Source organism: Myripristis murdjan, chromosome 17 (genome assembly GCF_902150065.1).
Source record: "Myripristis murdjan chromosome 17, fMyrMur1.1, whole genome shotgun sequence".
NCBI classification, from domain to species: Eukaryota; Metazoa; Chordata; class Actinopteri; order Holocentriformes; family Holocentridae; genus Myripristis; species Myripristis murdjan.
The window spans coordinates 2,468,827-2,487,541 of NC_043996.1; the positions used below are offsets into that span (position 1 = coordinate 2,468,827).

Below are 18,715 nucleotides of genomic sequence, written 5' to 3' on the forward strand. Positions count from 1 at the left end.
TGGCACAGGTATTGAACACCTCATGAAAACTCATAAAAGGGCTGAATGAGTATTGAAGAGTGGTTCTTGTAGCAGTTGTGAAGCTGTTGTTCAGGTTTTACAAATGAGCTGTAAACCAGAGAAAAGCATTACTGCCACACACTGTCAACTCTGATTGGTTTTCCTCTGCTCCCTTGAGAAAGCCACAACATCCTTCTAACATATGCACCAGACTAAGCCCATTAATGCTGTAAGTTTGTGCACTGCGCTGTATTATGACCATCTGAAAAGATACAAATCGTTTTTGTGAGACTTCCATCAAACTGAGTGGAGGCTATACCCCCTGCCCTGTTTGTGTAATCCACAAAGGCTGGGGTCTAGCAGTTGTCATTTTTGTCATCAAGGGCATGTTGCGATCAGTAGTGTCAAATAATTTCATTTACCTGGTGCAAACTGCTTTCCTGAATAGCTAGGGGAATGTCACTGCTGAGTGCATTTTATTTGAATCCACTCAGCTATTTATATCCCTGAACTTCTCACAAGGTCTGCACACAGTGTGCAGAACATCAACAACTGTCCTTTCAGTGAAACAGACAAACCAAGTAAAAGCTATGATCCCTTACCTGTTGAAATCAGGACTAATGACGGGCAGAAAGACATGAAGGAGGGGAGACAAGATAAAGCTGTGTTCTATAATATTATTTATGTGAAAATACAAAACTTACCCCCTTGAGATAAAATGTCCATAATGCTGTGTGTTTTGCCTGTCTCATTCATTTGACATACATTAAAATAGCTCTACGATATAGGTTTGATTCTTCAAATGGCAGTTCAGGTGCACCACATTTATGTTTGTATTGCATCCAAGAGTGATGCACTACTGACTTGAAAGAATGCAAACTGACAATAGAGACTTTGAGTCCCAACTGTCTGAATAATCTGGGAAGATTTAGACCAAGCATACGGCCACTATATGGCCCTGGGGCCGTATGTGGGCCTGCAACATGATAATTACTAAGTCATTTATATTATCAATGTGCTCCTCTATATCTGTAATTACTGGCAAAACAGCGTCCTCTTGCACTAAAAGAGTAATACTTCAGGCATTAACGACTGACTGCAGGTGATGTGCCTCAGTTCCAGCTGTATTTTAATCGGCAAAGTGACGTTAACACTGTTGCCACTGATAGAAATTGGGTGTACTCCATCTGGATGTGCCAATGTGCTGCTTACTACGTAAGGGTGGAAAAAACGCCTCAAATATTCAGTGTAGGTGGCATCTATTCCACTTGAATCCTAATCAGCTGAACAAACACTAGAAAAGGCTGTGGAAAACAGTGATGTTAATGAAGCTTAACCTTTGCAACCATCATTTACGCCAAACTTCAAATTCATTTTGTGAGCAACAAAAAGACCAACAGACCTACATTAAGCTTTTCAGTGACACTCACGCAGTACAAGTGTGATTTACATTAAGTATTTGTTTCTTTCTGTTGTCATTGTTTGCCATGCAGCAGCACACGTGGTGTTTCAGCAGACAATGGAATGGACTGGGCGATCTAGCTGTAAGTAGTCTACGTTTCATTCATTCATGATTCATCCAAAAATTTGTTTGTGAAACAGTGAATGGACTGGATTATGCAGTTTGTGAGGTGGCTATATTCATTCATTCATTCATTCATTCATTCATCAATTAGTTACACAGTCAGTGGATCAATTTGGGCAGTTTTTGAGTAGCCCATGTTCATGAATCAAGCTTGCATCCATTTCACTCACATATTCAAATGGACAATTTTGAGAACTCATTTTATGGCATTGTTATTGTTATAGTTGAAGGTCTGAATGTATAGTAATGCCAAATTATTATTATTATTGTTAGTAGTAGTAGTAGAAGTAGTAGTAGTAGTAGTAGTAGAAGTATTAGTAGTACTAGTAGTATTAGTTGTGCACCCCTGATTTAGATTGTTTGTCAATTAATTGAAGACACTTTCCTCTTATAGCAACATCTTAGATTTGATCCCTAAGATTTCTTTCACATGTGCAGTCCTTAGTCAATTTCAGTTGAACCCTGGTCCATTTACCCACTCAGGACCTGATTCATAAAGTACACCATGATTTACCAATTTAATTTAAGGTCAGATGGCAATGTGATAACATGCTGCCAAGTCAACAACCTAGGCTGGAGAGATTCAGAGAACCATGGCTGTAAGTGTAACCTTCTATTCTCTGTGCCTGGTTGATTTCCATGATATGTACGCACACGTGCAAAAGGTTTGCTTACATGTTTGGTCACTATATTTCTAACCAATGAATGACATACATTGGCGAGCATAGACCTGCCCCTTTCCACGTACCCTTCCCACGTACCAAGTACATTTTTTTGTCCCACTTAAAAAATGGCATAACCCTAAGCTCCATGATTTACAAACCACCATTGTTAGATTTTTTCCTGTCAAATCCATCAATTTATGTTTTGCATAAGCCGCAATTTTGTTCTAAACTGGACCTAAACCAATCCAAACCCTAATCTTAACCATTTCAAAATATGATTGCAATTATATATTAGACCCTAACCATAACCTGGCAATAACATTAATGACAATGGCCCAAACCAGCTCTGACCCTAACCTTGAACCTTTTTAGAGTAAAACTTTAGACCCTAACCATAACCTGACCCTAACCTTAACCAAATTCAGACCCTTAATAATTCTTAAACTAGACTGAGACCAAGTTAAAGCATAGCCTAAACCTAACCATCTTGGAATAAAAAATAAAATGACACTGTCAACATGACTGTCAATATGACCTGACCCTAACCTCAACATGGCGCAGTTAGCATGAGGGGGAGCATCTCCTTCTTAGACATAACCAAATTACGCCTAACCCTAACCGTTCCCCTGACCTTCCCCTGACCCTAATTCTAACCTTTACCAAAATTAGATCCTGTTCTCCCTCATTAGCATAGGGGAGAACAATTCCTTCTTATTCATTTCCCTAATAATAAATTACTAACAGCCAACAGTCAGTGGCAGTAGTAATAGCTTTGGGCAACAGGGGAGGGGTCACAGGGTTTTGTGATCCACACAGAACCCTCACCACAGGCCCATTCTTCCTAACAACCTCCTATAACTACTCACAATATGTGTAGCTGATCTGACAGGACTTAGGGCCTCAGTTTGCTGCAGCAGGTAAAGACTAAGGGGACGAGGTGATTCCATAAGGCTGGGCCAAGTCTGACAGCTCCTGCCACCCAGTCCCAGGCAGCAGGGGTCGCCACATGGCTTCACGTTAACTCGGAACCGTTAACATGTTGAGGCGTGTTGTTCTTCAGAGTTGTGGCACAGAAGTCACGGACAAGGGCCAGTGCCTTTTCTCTCTAAAACTCACTCTGCATGGCGGCTGCACTACTGAAGTTGGAGATGGGGCAGGTGTGAGATATTGATTGTATCATTTGTAGCACCTAAACCTAACCCCCCGGCTTTTTCGTTCTCTCTCTCTCCCTCACTCAATCTACCTCTCTCACACACACACACATGCACGCTGCTCCTCCCAGTCACACATACACATGCAAACACACACTGTGTTATTGTAAAGCTAGGACTATTATTGCGATGTGTTGCTGTGTATAGCAACACGCTTGTACTCCTACTTTAAATTAACATTGTTGCACAGTGACCTGTTGTTCTACCAAAACATGGTAGGGTGACTCAGGCAACAAGAACACATTTGTTTTTGAGAACTATGCATCATGTCCAAATAACAAGGCTGCAGCGTACAGTACAAACCCAGTACAGACAGCTGGGAAAATAAACAGCAATGTCTCTTAACTGTGACCTCAATAACACCATCAATCTCAAACAATAGAGATGTTCTACATTTTCAATTCCACATCTAATTGTAAAAATGCTCTCTTTTCTTGAGAGAGAGAGAGAGAGAGAGAGAGAGAGAGAGGAAGCTATCATGAACCTCCTCTCCATTTCTATCTCTCTTCCTTTGCTTCCTATCACCCGATCCATATGACCCCCCCAGTCAACAGATGATATACGTCAGAATCTGCGCAAAATAAAGAATTTTCTTCTCTTTTCGCCCACTCACTGTTATGATTCAACTCAGCCTTTAGAGCCGAGTTGAGAAGAGACGAGCGTGGGTTTAACCTGCTTCTCCCTGTCTCTTTCTCTGTACCTGCTTCCCTTATGTACACTGCTTCAGAGCTGCTTTCTGCTGTGAAATTAAACTGTGTTTGAGTATCCACAGCTGCCTCAGATGCCGAAAGTCTAGAATAGACAGATAGAAGGGAACAGCTCGACAGTGGGACGTGTGAAGGAGGTGGGGACCGAAATGACCAGCTGACTGTGAAAGAAGCGTGAATCATATCCTTAACACCTATCCACTCCTGTCATATTCCTGATAAAGTATGTTTAATTTATTACATAACACACTATTTATGACAAAGCTCTTTTAATTCCTCTACAATAGGCCACCACACAGGGAAAATTACAATGATACAGCCTTTCATCACAGCATGTCTCAAAGGACTTTAAAAAGAACGAGCCTACCTAGATCTAACTAACCAACAATCCACAATCAAATAAAACAGAGCTGCAAAGTATCCAGCCAAACAAACCATGAGGAAGTATGACACAATTACCTGACTAGCCAGCTCAGCCTGGCACCACCAACCCTCTGTGAAGACAGAGGAAAGACAAAACAATGAGGTATCCTCTGCCAGAGCAGGTGACCTTGCAGTAGGTTCTGAGTTAAAACAGTAACAGGGATAATAATATGGACAATGACGATGAAGCAAGAAAGTACATACACGGACTTTGGACAGGTAAGCTGGCACTGCACCAACTACCAGGTCGACTTTTTTGTGTGGTCCAGGTGCATGAATGAGAGGAGGGACAGACAGCTAGAATAATAATAATAATAATAAATTTTATTTGTAACGCACTTTACATTTAACAATCTCAAAGTGCTACAGAGGAGAAAGAAGAAAGATTAAAGGATCAATAAAATGTTAAAAGGATTAAGAGAACAATAAAGTATTAAAAGGAGAATCGGGCAGACACTAACAAAAGGCCTTTTTAAATAAGTAGGTTTTTAAAGTTCTTTTAAAATCATTTGTAGATTGTTGGGCCCTCATGTGGTCAGGGAGGGCGTTCCACAGCCTTGGAGCAGCAGAGGAAAAGGCCCGATCACCCATGGAACGAAGCTTGGTTCTTGGAGCTTGGAGGGTGATTGAGCTTGCTGAGCGGAGGGTACGTGGAGAGGTCTGGAGAGTGAGTAGTTCCTGGAGGTAAAGGGGGGCATGTCCGTGAATGCACTGGTAAGTGAGGAGGAGGACCTTATACCAGTGAAGAGCTTTCAGGATGGGAGTGATGTGATCATGTTTGCGCATTCTCATTAGGATCCTGGCAGCACTGTTCTGAATGTATTGTAATCTCTGAATGCTCTTGCCAGAGATCCCAATGAGGAGAGCATTGCAATAGTCCAGCCTGGAGGAGATAAAGGCGTGGACGAGCTTCTCAGCGTCTGGCAGAGAGAGTGTTGGGCGATATTCCTGAGATGATAGAAAGATGTTTTACAGAGCTGTTTGATGTGGGTATCAAAGGTCAGTTGGGGGTCTATTTTAACACCCAGGTTGGTGACAGACTAGACTGACCTTATTGTCAGAATAAAAATGCTGCCGTTTTATGTTTCTGCAAACCACCAAATAACACTGAAAGGTCAACGTTTCTGAACCAAAAACATGTTGCATATCAAAATTAAAACTTATAGCCAATGTAGTGCAGCCTGCTTCAGTGTCACGTGACTGCTAACATTTCCGCATTCCTGCAAACACTATCTAACGTTAGCTCATTATCTACTTTAGCCACTTCCGCTTTCTTTGTTAGCTGTGTTAGCCAGTAAATTACTTTGTTAGGGTTAGGAAAAGGTCATGGTTAACATAACGAAACGTCAGCCAATGTTTGCTAATATTACCTCATTGCCATTACCTAAAAACAAAGAGTTTGACATGGGACGTAAACCTCACTCTGCATAACCATAGTCCTGTTTAATGTGCCATCCACCACCCCAGCTGCCTCGGTAACACTTTACAATAAGAGTACAACAATTAACATTAGTTAATGCCGTAATGGGGGGGTAGGCATGGAAGGGCACAAGGAAGTAATTTTACCTGCTGCCTTGACTATCATGACTATCACAGAGTGGCCGTATGAGCAATTCGAGTATATGGATAAGAATGTCAACAATCACTCTGAGTGAGAAAAATAATCCTATAATTTTCTTTTTCTTTTTCATTTAACTGTGAACAAAGACAGTGTTTTAAGTTTGGATTTGAAGACCTCTAAAGAAGTAGCCTCCTCAATCACAATATGGAGTTGATTCCAAAAATAAGGGGCACTTAGGGAAAACCTGCCTGCTGATTTCCTCGTTTCTTTGAACAGTAAAGTAGCCAGCGTCCTGTGATTACAGGGCACAAGGAGGTACATAACCCTGATAGCACACTCTCATCGGCTCTACATCTACCCAGCATTAAACTGATGAATGATTAAATCCTATTTATGTCACCCCCGTGTTGTGGTCGCCCATAAGTCAGGTGTCTGTAGTTAAACTCAGATGGAATGTCTACAATAGACCTATGTAGACAAGACTGTTTTTCTAATGTTCAGCTTTACAATCTTAAATCTACAGGTTACATCAGTATGTGTACTCTCTGGGAAGGGACAATGAGGTCAGATAAATAAGACAGTGGGAGCCGGAGTAACAAGAGTGACTGCAGACAGGTATCGACATGCTCCAAAACAGGACAAGAAAAGGAAACCATTGTTTTGAGCGTCTCACAAAGATGCCCAGACTGTCTACGCAGTTGGTTTTTGAGTTAATACGTCTGAATGTGTCATCCAGGTGATGGCACTTAACCCCTCTTAAAGAAATTAAAACTTGATGAAACAAAAATGATGCTTTTTAATGCCCCGAGGTCACATTAACAGATTCTGTTGAGATTTTAAGGTATTAAAGTGTTTTCCTACTTAGTATAATAAAATAAGGTACTTTGGGATGTTTAATCTGTGTTGCAGTTAAGCCACCCCATCAAGTCCAAGAAAAGCCACAACAAGGGCTTCCAGTCGCTCTTACATTTTAGATTTTATGCATTTAAGCTAAGGCCCTATCTAGAGCCACAGTTGCCAGGTCAGGCAACATTTTTAAGCCTAAAAACCACTGAAAACTCAACCATTCATTTTTCAAAGCAGCCCAAAATACACCAAAATACTGTGTAGAAAAACATGTATGATGTGCAAACTGTTCGTATCTGTTGGGTTTTGGGTCTACTGCAATCTGAAGTGGTCTAAGGTAACTGTTTCCCTCGAACGATCTTTATCCTTAACTTCTGACGTTTGATCCATGCCACAACATAAACTAAGAGTCACCAAATCAGGTGTTATTTATCGGTTCAGTATTGTCACAACAGAGTTTTGATGACCATGTTTACTAGTTTCGTCGTAATGATGTTATCTTATGAGAGAGGCAGGCAAAGGGGTAGCAGGCACAGTCCTCTGCTGCTTCTCTACTGACTTTAATGATGAGCTATGATGTATTCTGGGATGGCTTTCTGCATACCACTGTTACATTAAACTGCATTTGCTCGAGGTCTGCCAGTTAGCTTGGATCAGTCTTGCTGTTTTTGTCATCTTCTTCTACTATAGTACTGATCAATGTGTTAGTTAGATAGCTTTTGGCAATGGTTCATTCATAGTAAAGTCAAGACAATGAGGATCATACCATATTCAGAGCATTCAGAGTCACTTGAATCCCATCTCTCTTGCATTATATTGTTGATTTATTTTTAATGTGACTTAAATGCATTTTTTATTGCAGAAGGCCTATAAATTAAAATAATGTTGGCAATAAGACTCCAACGAAGTACAGCCTTATCTTTCTGCAGTACATCCTCTGCCTGTGCAGCTAACTACCTTACATGTAACATCTAATGCTCATATCTTAACTAAGAGGAGCTGAGCTGCCACTGGCTCCCCTGTAGCCCGCACCTTTTGTTTGGATCACATAGTTCATGTACTCAGGTTTTAGTGACATAAGCGGGTCGCAGTGCCATGGTTGCTGACATGTAGATGGCATAAACTCAATCTAGCAGGAGAATTAATCTTTAGAGGTGTTTGGCACAACTGTAAATGAAGATAAATGAAGTTGAGCAAAATGAGGAGCCTAATAGGTAAGTGAAACAGCTGGAGGTGAGAACAAAATGAACTGATGAAAATGTGGTGCTGCATCTATAAACTGGAACTAGCTTGGCTATAAATTATGCATTGACCAAAGAACATGATACCATGGTCTGGGTGAATACTCTTTTCTGATTGGCCAGGAAATGTGCGTTAAAACTGTGTAATGCTCATGTCATCCGCTACCCAACATATAACCATAGCAACGATAAAAAGCATAGCTGTCAAAGCTTACTCGTTATCAACTGTGGTAGCACAGCTGAGTTATTGACTTGATAAACTAATATTTTTTCCTGCTCGTTCCTTTATATTGTTGGTAAATAACCATGGAATAGGTGAGAAAATCAACTGACAGGTGTGTGTTAAACAGTTTTAAGGCACAATCCTACCTCCACCCTCGACTTCATGTTCTTTGCCTAGACCTCATGCCTTAAAACCATTTAACACACACCTACGAGTTGATTACACCTTACATAATGTAAGAAAGCATTACAATGTTGCCCGATTGGTACAGCATAACCTGAAGGGTTTAGTTATTTATTTATTTATTTATAGTTTGATCATTTTAACTGCATTTTGAACTAGAGGTATCATGCCACGTTACATAATTCATAAAGCACAAGGCATCTGTACCAATACAAAATCAAAGAACAGTCTGTCACCTGTCCCTCAAGTCCTTCTGCCCGGCAATACACCCCAGTCCAGTGCTGAACTGCCAATATGTACAAACACTTCAAATGAACATTGTACATTTCCAGCAAACATTATGAACTGCTACCCTGCAGATTACTCACACATAGCATTTCACATTTTTTCATCATGTCATCACATAACACTCTTCAAATACACCACCATTCATACAGCTATGATAAAACCACGTAAAAGCCATATGCACATATTCGAACCCCCTACAAGTACAAACTTATAGCAAGTCTACATACACCATCTGTGTTTACACATCTATCAAGTGACACAAAAACATGTACATGCATGTACATTATCCTGTATAGCTCCATATATAAAAATACTGCCATTAATTAAATGGTATGGTTATGCTTTGGATGCTTTAGATAGCATGTCAACAAATTTAAATTAAACGTATTACCCAATCTATACTATTATTAGACGAGGATATTTTCCATCCACTCAAAAACATTTTTAGGCATGTACTGCTCAACATATTATATGGCCAAGTATTGGAGATACCTCTTAATCATTAAAATTAGGTGTTTTTCTGGGGTTGGCCTTGGCCCCTCAGTTCCAGTGAAGGGAAATGTTAATGCTTCAGCTCACCAAGACATTTTGGACAATTCTCTTTTTCCAGCTTTATGGGATCAGTTTGGGGAAGGCCCTTTTCTGTCCCAGCATGACTGAGCCCCAGTGCACAGAGCAGCTCCATAAAGGCATGGCTGGCTGAGTTTGGTGTAGAAGAACTGGACTGGCCCGCACAGAGCCCCGACCTCAACCCCATCCAACACCTTTGGGATGAACTAGAACAGAGATTGCAAGCCAGGCCCTCTGGTCCAACATCATTGTGTGACCTCACAAATGTTCTTCTAGATAAATGGGCAAAAATTCCCACGAACACACCCCAAAATCTGGTTCAAAGCCTTCCCACAAGAGTGGAAGCTGTTTTAGCTGCAAAGGGGGGCCAACTCTACATTAATGCCTATGGATTTAGAACGAGATGTCATAAAATCTCCTTAAGGTGTAATGTGTAGGTGGTCCAATACTTTTGTCCATATAGTGTCTATCTATTAACAAAAACAGTGATACCTTGTCTCCCTCACATTGTGTTGTTGAATGATGACTCATCCCTAAAACCCACAAAAGCCCAGAAGAGAATATGGCTTGTAGGCATGAAGATTGGCCACAACACTGCGGATGGTAAATACCCTATTCTCGTAATAGTATAGTTTGGGAAAAACCCTAACCCTAACCCTAAAATGGAGAAAATTAAGAGTTTTCTTTAATTTGTGATGAAGTGTTCGGGGCATTTGGAATCAGATATGAGTCTCGGGTAAAAATCCCGGATACTGATAGACCAATGATAGCCTTGTAGCAGCACTGATGCACCCCTACCAATATCTGGACGGATTGTAACAATGTGGGAACAAACTCATCCTGAGAGCAAGGACCCTAATGCATACCTATTTAAATTAAAAACTTTGGAAACCTCCATCATACAAAATATATTTTAGGTATCTTACATTTTTTTCTAACTTTTTACCGGGTTAAAGCCTGTTCAGCTCAATACAAATGTTGATGCTGAATGAGTGATATTCCCCCCTTACATCATCCTGTAATGTGAGCATTTATACAACAGAGTTAAAAAGGTCCCATCTGCTGTGCGCTTCTCTCATGGAAAGGACCAGATAGACACGGAGAGAGAACCTGCCACTGCGCTAAAGTAGAAAAGGAAGCCCTGAGAGAGTTTTTTTTTTTTTTTTTTTTTTTTTTTTCAAATATAGTACCAACAGTGCACCTGCCTCACCCTCACACACACAGAGGCAGGTAATTGACCAAGAGATGGACAGTTACATATTGATGATGGCAACAGACAGCCTAGCAGATCCTTTGGACTGGTGGTGAGTACATGACACCAGCTTCCTACCTGTGAGCTGTCTGAATTCTTGTGCATCCCTACCACAACTTTTTAATGTGGAAGGGCTTTCAGTACTAGTGACAATGTACGAAATAGTAACTTACAGCTATCACCATTTTTTTTTCCTTTATTGTTTTTTGCATCTTGACACCACTGAAAAATAAGGATAGCCCCTCAGAAGTCTTTCGGGGTAAAATAATGGTTGAATGAATGAATGAATTGTATATTTAACATTAAAACATGAGGGAAAAAGAACATTTAAAAAGTATGGAAAAAGACCGGAACATTTGGGGGAAAATCAACTGGAAAATGACCTAAAAATTAGAAAGATTAACAGAACAGCCTTTTTTTCTTCAAAAAATATATTGGGAATATTGGGTGAAAAAATAAAGAAATAAAACTACATGGAAATCACCAGAAAATAGAAAAATACAGCATAAAATTATTTTGGGAAAAAAAACAGTAATTACAAGAGAAAAAAAAACAAAATTACAGACAAATTTGAAAATATTCAAGTAAATTAATACAAAATTACTGACTTGGTTGATTATGCTGGGAGCTCACTTTTGTTGCGGTGGCACCAGGGTGCTGTTATATTCTAGTTAAAATCTTCGGACAGGAAAACACAAAGGTCTACACATATGAACTCCTCTCCTTTTTACTCAGTGCATGTTATTGTTCCAGAGTCCTCTGCCCCTTTTGCTTTCATTGTGCTTTCTGTGCCTTGTAGGTCATACTGTCCTGCTCATCCTGGAAGCCCCATGCTCGCCTTACTGGCTTTGAACACAGGAAAAAGAGAATATAATATATTTTCATGTTGATGAGAAAGAAAGAAAGAAAGAAAGAAAGAAAGAAAGAAAGAAAGAAAGAAAGAAAGAAAGAAAAAGAAAGAAAAAAGAAAGAAAAAAGTTCAAATATATATATACTCATTCTAAGTGAGAAAGTAAAAAAATCTAAATTATTTACAATTAGCACTTCATTCAATAACACTGAAATCTTTTGTTTGCTTGTTATTCTAGTCTTCTAGTATTCTAGTTTACTCTTCTTCCACCAAAATACAACCTGTGAGCAATAAAAACAATTCTAAAAGTGTATTTTTTGTGTTTAAATGGAGCTGTCCCTCAGTGGATATTATGTATACTGTATTTAAAAAGATTTCTATAAGGTTAAATGGTTATGCTCGCCGAGTTATGTGCACATGCCGATAAGTAAGGCAATGATAAATTACCCAGTTCTGAATAGTTTGTCCTGACGTTCATCCTCACTAGAGAATGACATGAATCAAGGCTCCCCTCTCGCCTTCCCACCTAGTGACACACTTGTCCACCTCATTAGACTGTGAGAGTGTGTTTCTAAACAAGAGCAAGACTTAAAAGGAGAGAGGTGGTGAGAAAGTGCTATTGCATTTGTCCATGCTTGCATCACATCGGCATTCCTATCACCTCTCACCACCTGAGAGACAGTCATCTGCTGTTGACAGCTGAGAAACAAATGACAGCTCATCTGTCTGTCTGTCCCTATTTCACTAAACAGAACTTTAACCCACTGCAACCCAGGAGCCCGTGGGCAGGCTATCATTTTGAAAGTTTTATTTCACTATCTGAACAAAAATGGCTTTATGAATGTTTATGTATCATACATACAAACAAAAAGATGGTGGCTATCAGATGTGCTGTTGTGTTGTCTGTCTTTAACTGGCTTATTGATCAGGAGTAGCGCTCCTAATTTCATTATACTTGTACAATGACAATAAAGGCTTTCTATTCTTATCAATTTTATTATGAATTTTTAAACAAAATTTTGTCTTTTTTCACAAATTTTATGGTAAATGGCACCTCCTTCAAGCTGGGGTCCTGGGAGCCTGAGGGTTCTGTGCAGTATCTTACCTGTTCTGAGGACTGTGCTCTTCTGGACAGAGATCTCAGATGTTGCTCCTGGAATCTGCTGGAGCCAGTTTGGGGGTCAGGGCCCTGAGAGCTCCGATTACCACCAGCACCACTGTAGCCTTCACACCCCACATCTCTAGCTCCTCTTTCAGCCCTTGGTATTTTTCAAGCTTCTTGTGTTCCTTCTTCCTGATGTTGCTGTAGCGCAGGGTCACTACATCTATCACTACTGCCTTCTTCTGCTGTTTGTTGACCACCACGATGTCTGGTTGATCAGCCACCACCAGTTTATCAGTCTGGATCTGGAAGTCCCACAGGATCTTGGCTCTGTCGTTCTCAACCACCTTTGGAGGTGTCTTCCATTTTGTCCCTGGGACTTCCACCCCCCATATCGGTGCAGATGTTCCTGTACACTATGCCAGCCACTTGGCTATGGCACTCCATGTAAGCTGTACCTGCCAGCATCATGTACCCTGCTGTGATATGCTGTACTGTCTCAGGGGCATCTTTGCATAGCCTGCACCTGGGGTCTGGTGTCAGTGGTAGCTACATGCCATGCAGAGGCTTGTCCTTCCATGATAGTGCCTCTTCCTCTTCCTCCTCCTCATTGGGCTTCTGCTGCCTGAAGTATTCACTTATCAGGTGATCACTGGAGGCCATCTTCCCAATGTATTGTTGGATCTTTGTTGTTTCATTCTGGATGGTGGCTTTGACACTCACCAGTCCTCGGCCTCCCTCCATCTGCTTAGTGTACACCCTGAAGGTGCTGGACTTGGGCTGAAACCCTCCATGCATTGTGAGGAGCTTCCTTGTCTTGATATCAATGGCCTCTGTGTCCTTCTTTGGCCAGGATATTATACCAGCAGTGTATCTGATCACTGGCAGGGTGTAAGTGTTGACAGCTCAGATCTTGTTCTGTTCATTCAGCTGGCTCTTTAGGAACTGCCTCACTATAGGGAGGTACTTGGTTGTGGCTGACCTCCTTGCGGCCTCCTCACGGTTTCCGTTTGCCTGCAGAATTTCAAGGTATTTGTAGCTGTCCTGCACGTCTGCATTCAGGTAGTTCAGCCCCTTCAGTTGCGACCATCTTCAATGCCAACATATGTGTGTGTGTGTGTGTGTGTAGATAGATAAATAGATGGTCTGGCTTGAATGGCAAGGAGGGTAGAAGGTAGGCAGACTCAGCAGACTTCATTACTTCCGAGAGTTGAAGATTTACAGTGCTCTCCATTTACATAGAAACTTAAGCAGACTGGCAAACAGTACAAACAATTAAAAGGCACGTGTTGGTGGTAGCACACCTTCACCTCTCTGCCCAAGAAGCAAACCCAGACTGGCTTTATAGGGTGATCTATTCACAACTCCATTCCCCTTCAGCCAGTACCATCACCTAGGGTAGACTTCACAATACCTTCAATACAAGATAATCAAAATAACATTCTGAAACTTACATATACAAGCTCACTCACATAACTAAACGGCCTTGTATAAGGATAAGTAATTCTTTTCCTCTTGTCTCCAACTGCAGATGACATTGATGACATTGCAAAAGACAAAAAAACCCTTCACTTAGTTTGGCCCAGTGACATCACCAATACCCAAAGTACCAAGAAAAATGCTAGGCGGCTCCTTCCCAAACACTAGTCCTGCATGATGGCTCTGAACAAAGGAACAGACAATGGTAAGCATGAAGAAAGGACTAAACAATTAAGGAACGTTCAAATCTGCAACATAAATAAAGGTAACTAAAACTAACTTACGGTTGTGTGCTTGGTTTAACTTATTCCAATGCTTTGATGTAAACTGTAACCAAAATGCTTAACACAAACAAACCCGGGATAGTGAGAGAAGCAAAGTTACACAAACACTGGTAAATTATGGCAAAATCAACACAGCAGAAAATTATGTGGTATAATGAGTTAAATTAATACGTAAGAGACAGGTGGTGTGTAAGTAGAGTCTCGTCCACTTTGCCACATACAGATAGATAGATAGATAGATAGATAGATAGATAGATAGATAGATACACACAGATGTAGCTAGATAGATGGATGACAAGTGCCTGTAAGCACACGTTTTCAGCTAATAAAGCAGCAGTGCACTGTGGTCTTGGTACTGAATGAACAGTGGTCATCTGTCCTATTTGTGAGAATAGAAGAATGTAGAGATCACACATTTTAAAATTACTGACCAACCACGCACAACCTTGCTCTGTTAGTTAAGAATGAATCATCGTCTGAACTGACAAATTTGGCCACTATATTTGTGATGAGACACTCGGCATTGCAGACAGCCTGGATGTCGATGAGGTACGTGTTTTCTCTGTTCTGCTAGATGTGGTGATTGTGAGATAATGGTTTTATAAGGGAATCCAGCTGAAAGGAAATCTACTTTTCTCTTGGCATTCCTCTCTTGTATGTGGGAAATGTGTATGATGTTCTGGCCATCACAGTGTTGCCCTAGGTTAGTCGGTGTATGACTGTCCGCTGGATTGACCCTGAGGCCAAGAGATGAAGGCTAGTGAGGAGCTGATTTAAGGCTGGGATGGTAAGTCTTTAATACATCAACCCAAGATAGTATTAGGTGGCTTGGAAACCTAATGTCATGGAATAACAAGGGAATAGGCAACACCTGGCCATGGAAATGCTTTTTAGTCAAGTGTCCAATGACTTTTGAGCCTCTGAAAATGGGGTGGCAATGCATAAAACTGCCTGTAATTCCTAAACGGTTAATGACATATTTTTGGTCAACCCCTTAAATTAAAGCTGAAGGTCTGCACTTCATGCCAATCATGCCTTGATTATTCCAGTACAAGGGCAAAATTATAAATATTGTGTCATTTGCCCAAATACTTACGGACCTACCTACATGAGTGAGGGTGTTGAATGCAGGGTGGTGGTACAAGGAACATGTCCACTACAACACTAAAAAGGACTAAACTGTCCTCTGCAAAACCCTAAATATCTGTGCATGAATCCCATCAGGGGCAGCTGATTTTTATTGTGACATCTATTGTGAAATAGATTTCCCCACCAGAAAGTAAGATGACCGCCTGCTTCTTCTCATATGAGTCAAGCATGCTTGTAGACAAAGTCTACAGTAGTGTTGGACCAGCGATAATGAGTGGATTACAAACAAACAAAAGAAAAATGCATGTTTTTGAGAAAGAAATCTGCTCTCATTAATTAGTCTCTCTATAATACTGAGTAGAGATCTCCCAAACTGTCATGCATTCGCATTCACTCAGTTTGATAGCTGCATTGTTTTCTTAATTTAGCTTCATGTTCACAAAGTAATACAAATTAGACTTCAGATGCAGGAGATACGTTCACATGTTCATTTTTAAATGTTTTGAGTGATTCTGCAGGTCTGATATTGCTCAGTTCAACTGTTACTTCTTGCCTGAAAAACCAACCGAGCCAATCAGCATCATTGTAGGGCAGGACAAACGTTATTGACATGATCAAGCTGTGCCAGAGAATGAGACCCAGATAGCATATTAGTTAGCATTCCTCCAGGACCACTGAATCAACTAATAACCAAATCATTTTGGTAACCAGGACAAAATGAACTGAATCTTCCAAATTAATAATTCCCACTCCCACTCCATTCTCCCATTCAGTGCTCCTTGTGTTTTACCGAGGGCAGATCTTAGCCCCTCCACACACACACACACACACACACACACACACACACACACACACACACACACACACACACACACACACACACAGTCTCTGAGCGGAGGAGAGGAGACAGGTGAAGTGAAGATAATGTTACTCAAGTTGACAAGTCGTTATGTTACTGTCAGTGAAATAAAAGCTTTCCAACAAGAGTCACTCATTAATGTAATCCCTCTAAAAACAAAGATGGTCAGATGTCAACCCCAACTGTCTATCTTAAATAATTATGTCCCATCCCAACAACATGTCGCAAAATGATTTTCTGTGATTAAATCTTAAGTTAATGAGTTCAGCTGCAGTTAACTATACTGCAGTAAAATCTGTTAATTTTGAGCTCAGGTTCATTCTCACTCACCCCCTTTAGATCCCCATCATTGTAGAGAGTTGTTAACTGGAAGGCATTGACATCTCTGTATGAGTAGCCTCACATTGACTCCAGTAGTCTAGGAAGAGAGACAGAACATGCAAACATACAGACACACAGAAAGAGAGAAGGAAAGAGGGAGAGATAGTGTTACAAGATATACACGTCAACCTTCATTCAGTCTTTTAAAGTGATAGTTAATAATATATTCCAGCATCTATACAAGCCACTTAAGCAATCATATCTCGGATGAATTAGTTATTAATGGCCCCGGTGAGTATTTCCCTTCCCAAATACATTTGCACACTTTACACTTTAGCACGTATCAGCGGTCATATGGTGATATTTTAATATGGGACACTGAACCCTAGACCTCAGAATACCAGGTTAAAGTTTTCCTCTGCAGTGATAGTTTCTAATAGCTGCTTTAGGTTAATGAATGTTTATTTAAGGGATTCTAGTGCTTTATATGCTCTGTGCACATGCAGTTGTCTTATGCTACATATGACATAACACTGACTAATTTCAGAAAACTTTGCAACTGCTGAGGCATCAATACAGCCTTTCTTGATGAAGTGATCTGATCTGATCTTTGAAGTGGAAATAGGGACGTCGAGGAAAACACAAAAATGATCAGAAATGGTTAGGTCAGTGAGAGCAGTGATATGTATGTCCATACCCTTTGATAAAACCAAGTCAAGGATGAGGTGGTCTCTATGTGTTGGGTAAAATCGAAAGAGTCAGTGAAATTTTAAAACATTTAAGCCCTCAAGTCTTCGCACTGATCTATAAATTAAAATCCCCAATGAATCCCCAACCTTTGAGCAAAGGAAATTATTTGAAAAAATTGTGGCAACACCACCACCTCCTCACCCGGTAGTTCTTGGAGAGTGAATGAAACTGAAATCAGAAGGAGTAGCTTTGATAAGAGTGGCAGAGTTTGCAACCAGGGCAACCAGGTCTCAAAATCTAAATTGTGTTCAATAATCATATCTTGAATAAAACAAGCTCTTGTTAGTGAGGGATCTTACATTAAAAAGAGCCATTTTAAGTTTAAATCTTGAGCATGTTCAAAAATGGGAATATGTTGCTCTGTAATGGGCACAGTACAGACAAATGTAAACATTTGCTTAAAATTAAAGCAAATGTTTATTAAAATTTTTAGAAAAGTAGGCTAGATTTTTCTCAACATTATTATTTTTCCGTGACTGCTTGTTGTTTATCTTGACAGGGATATTAAAAATATCAGATGGTCCTACCCTGATGGACAGTGTGACATTGTGCTAGGGGGAAGACTGTGGTAGGGACTGGGACCAGGGAATATCAATTTCTGGTCAGCACTGGAGTGACGATGATTTCATGGGCAGCAGGTGGGCATGGGAGTACAGGAATGATAGATGCAGTATGCCAAATTGTGAGAAAGTGCTCGGGTGCAAGCTCTGTTCAGGTGAAGACCGCCAGCACCGAAAAAAATGTCCATGGTTCCAAAAGAGGCTAAAATTATCAGCAAAGCGCACACTGTTGGTGTCCCAGGCTGTCAGGAGCCAGGTGTTCAGGCTGAGCAGTCACATGAAGCACCCAATGCTGCGACCATGAGTGGGAGTTGCTGTAGGACTGTTTGAGGATCTTAGGGAGATGGATGACGTCTCGGCATAACAGCTCGGAATGCTGTTTTGTGATGTCATTTGTGCCAATGTGAACCAGGACCCTGTCAACCACGGGGTAAGATTTTAAGGTGTCTGGGACTTTATCAGCAATATCACTTACGGTAGTGCCAGGGAAACAGAGAATGCACTCTGCTGACTCTAATGTTTCTGAGGATGAAGTCACCAATAATGAGTGCTGATGTACAAGTCTGAACCATTTGACTGGGGCTGTGGGAGTGGACAACAGCTTCATAGGTTACTGGGCTGGTTACCTGCTTAGCATGGTGATGGTGAGCTGACAATCCATTAACG

The 18,715-nt window shown here is 40.7% G+C and overlaps 1 protein-coding gene across 3 annotated transcripts in view; it reads right to left on the bottom strand.

The window, feature by feature from the left end:
• Positions 1-18,715, bottom strand: part of dlgap1a (discs, large (Drosophila) homolog-associated protein 1a) — a 203,148-nt gene that overhangs the window by 112,373 nt on the left and 72,060 nt on the right. For all 3 annotated transcript variants that reach the window (XR_003929704.1, XR_003929703.1, XM_030074735.1), the window contains exon 2: positions 16,749-16,836. The gene's annotated coding sequence lies outside the window, so the exon portion shown is untranslated. The remainder of the gene's footprint in view (positions 1-16,748; positions 16,837-18,715) is intronic.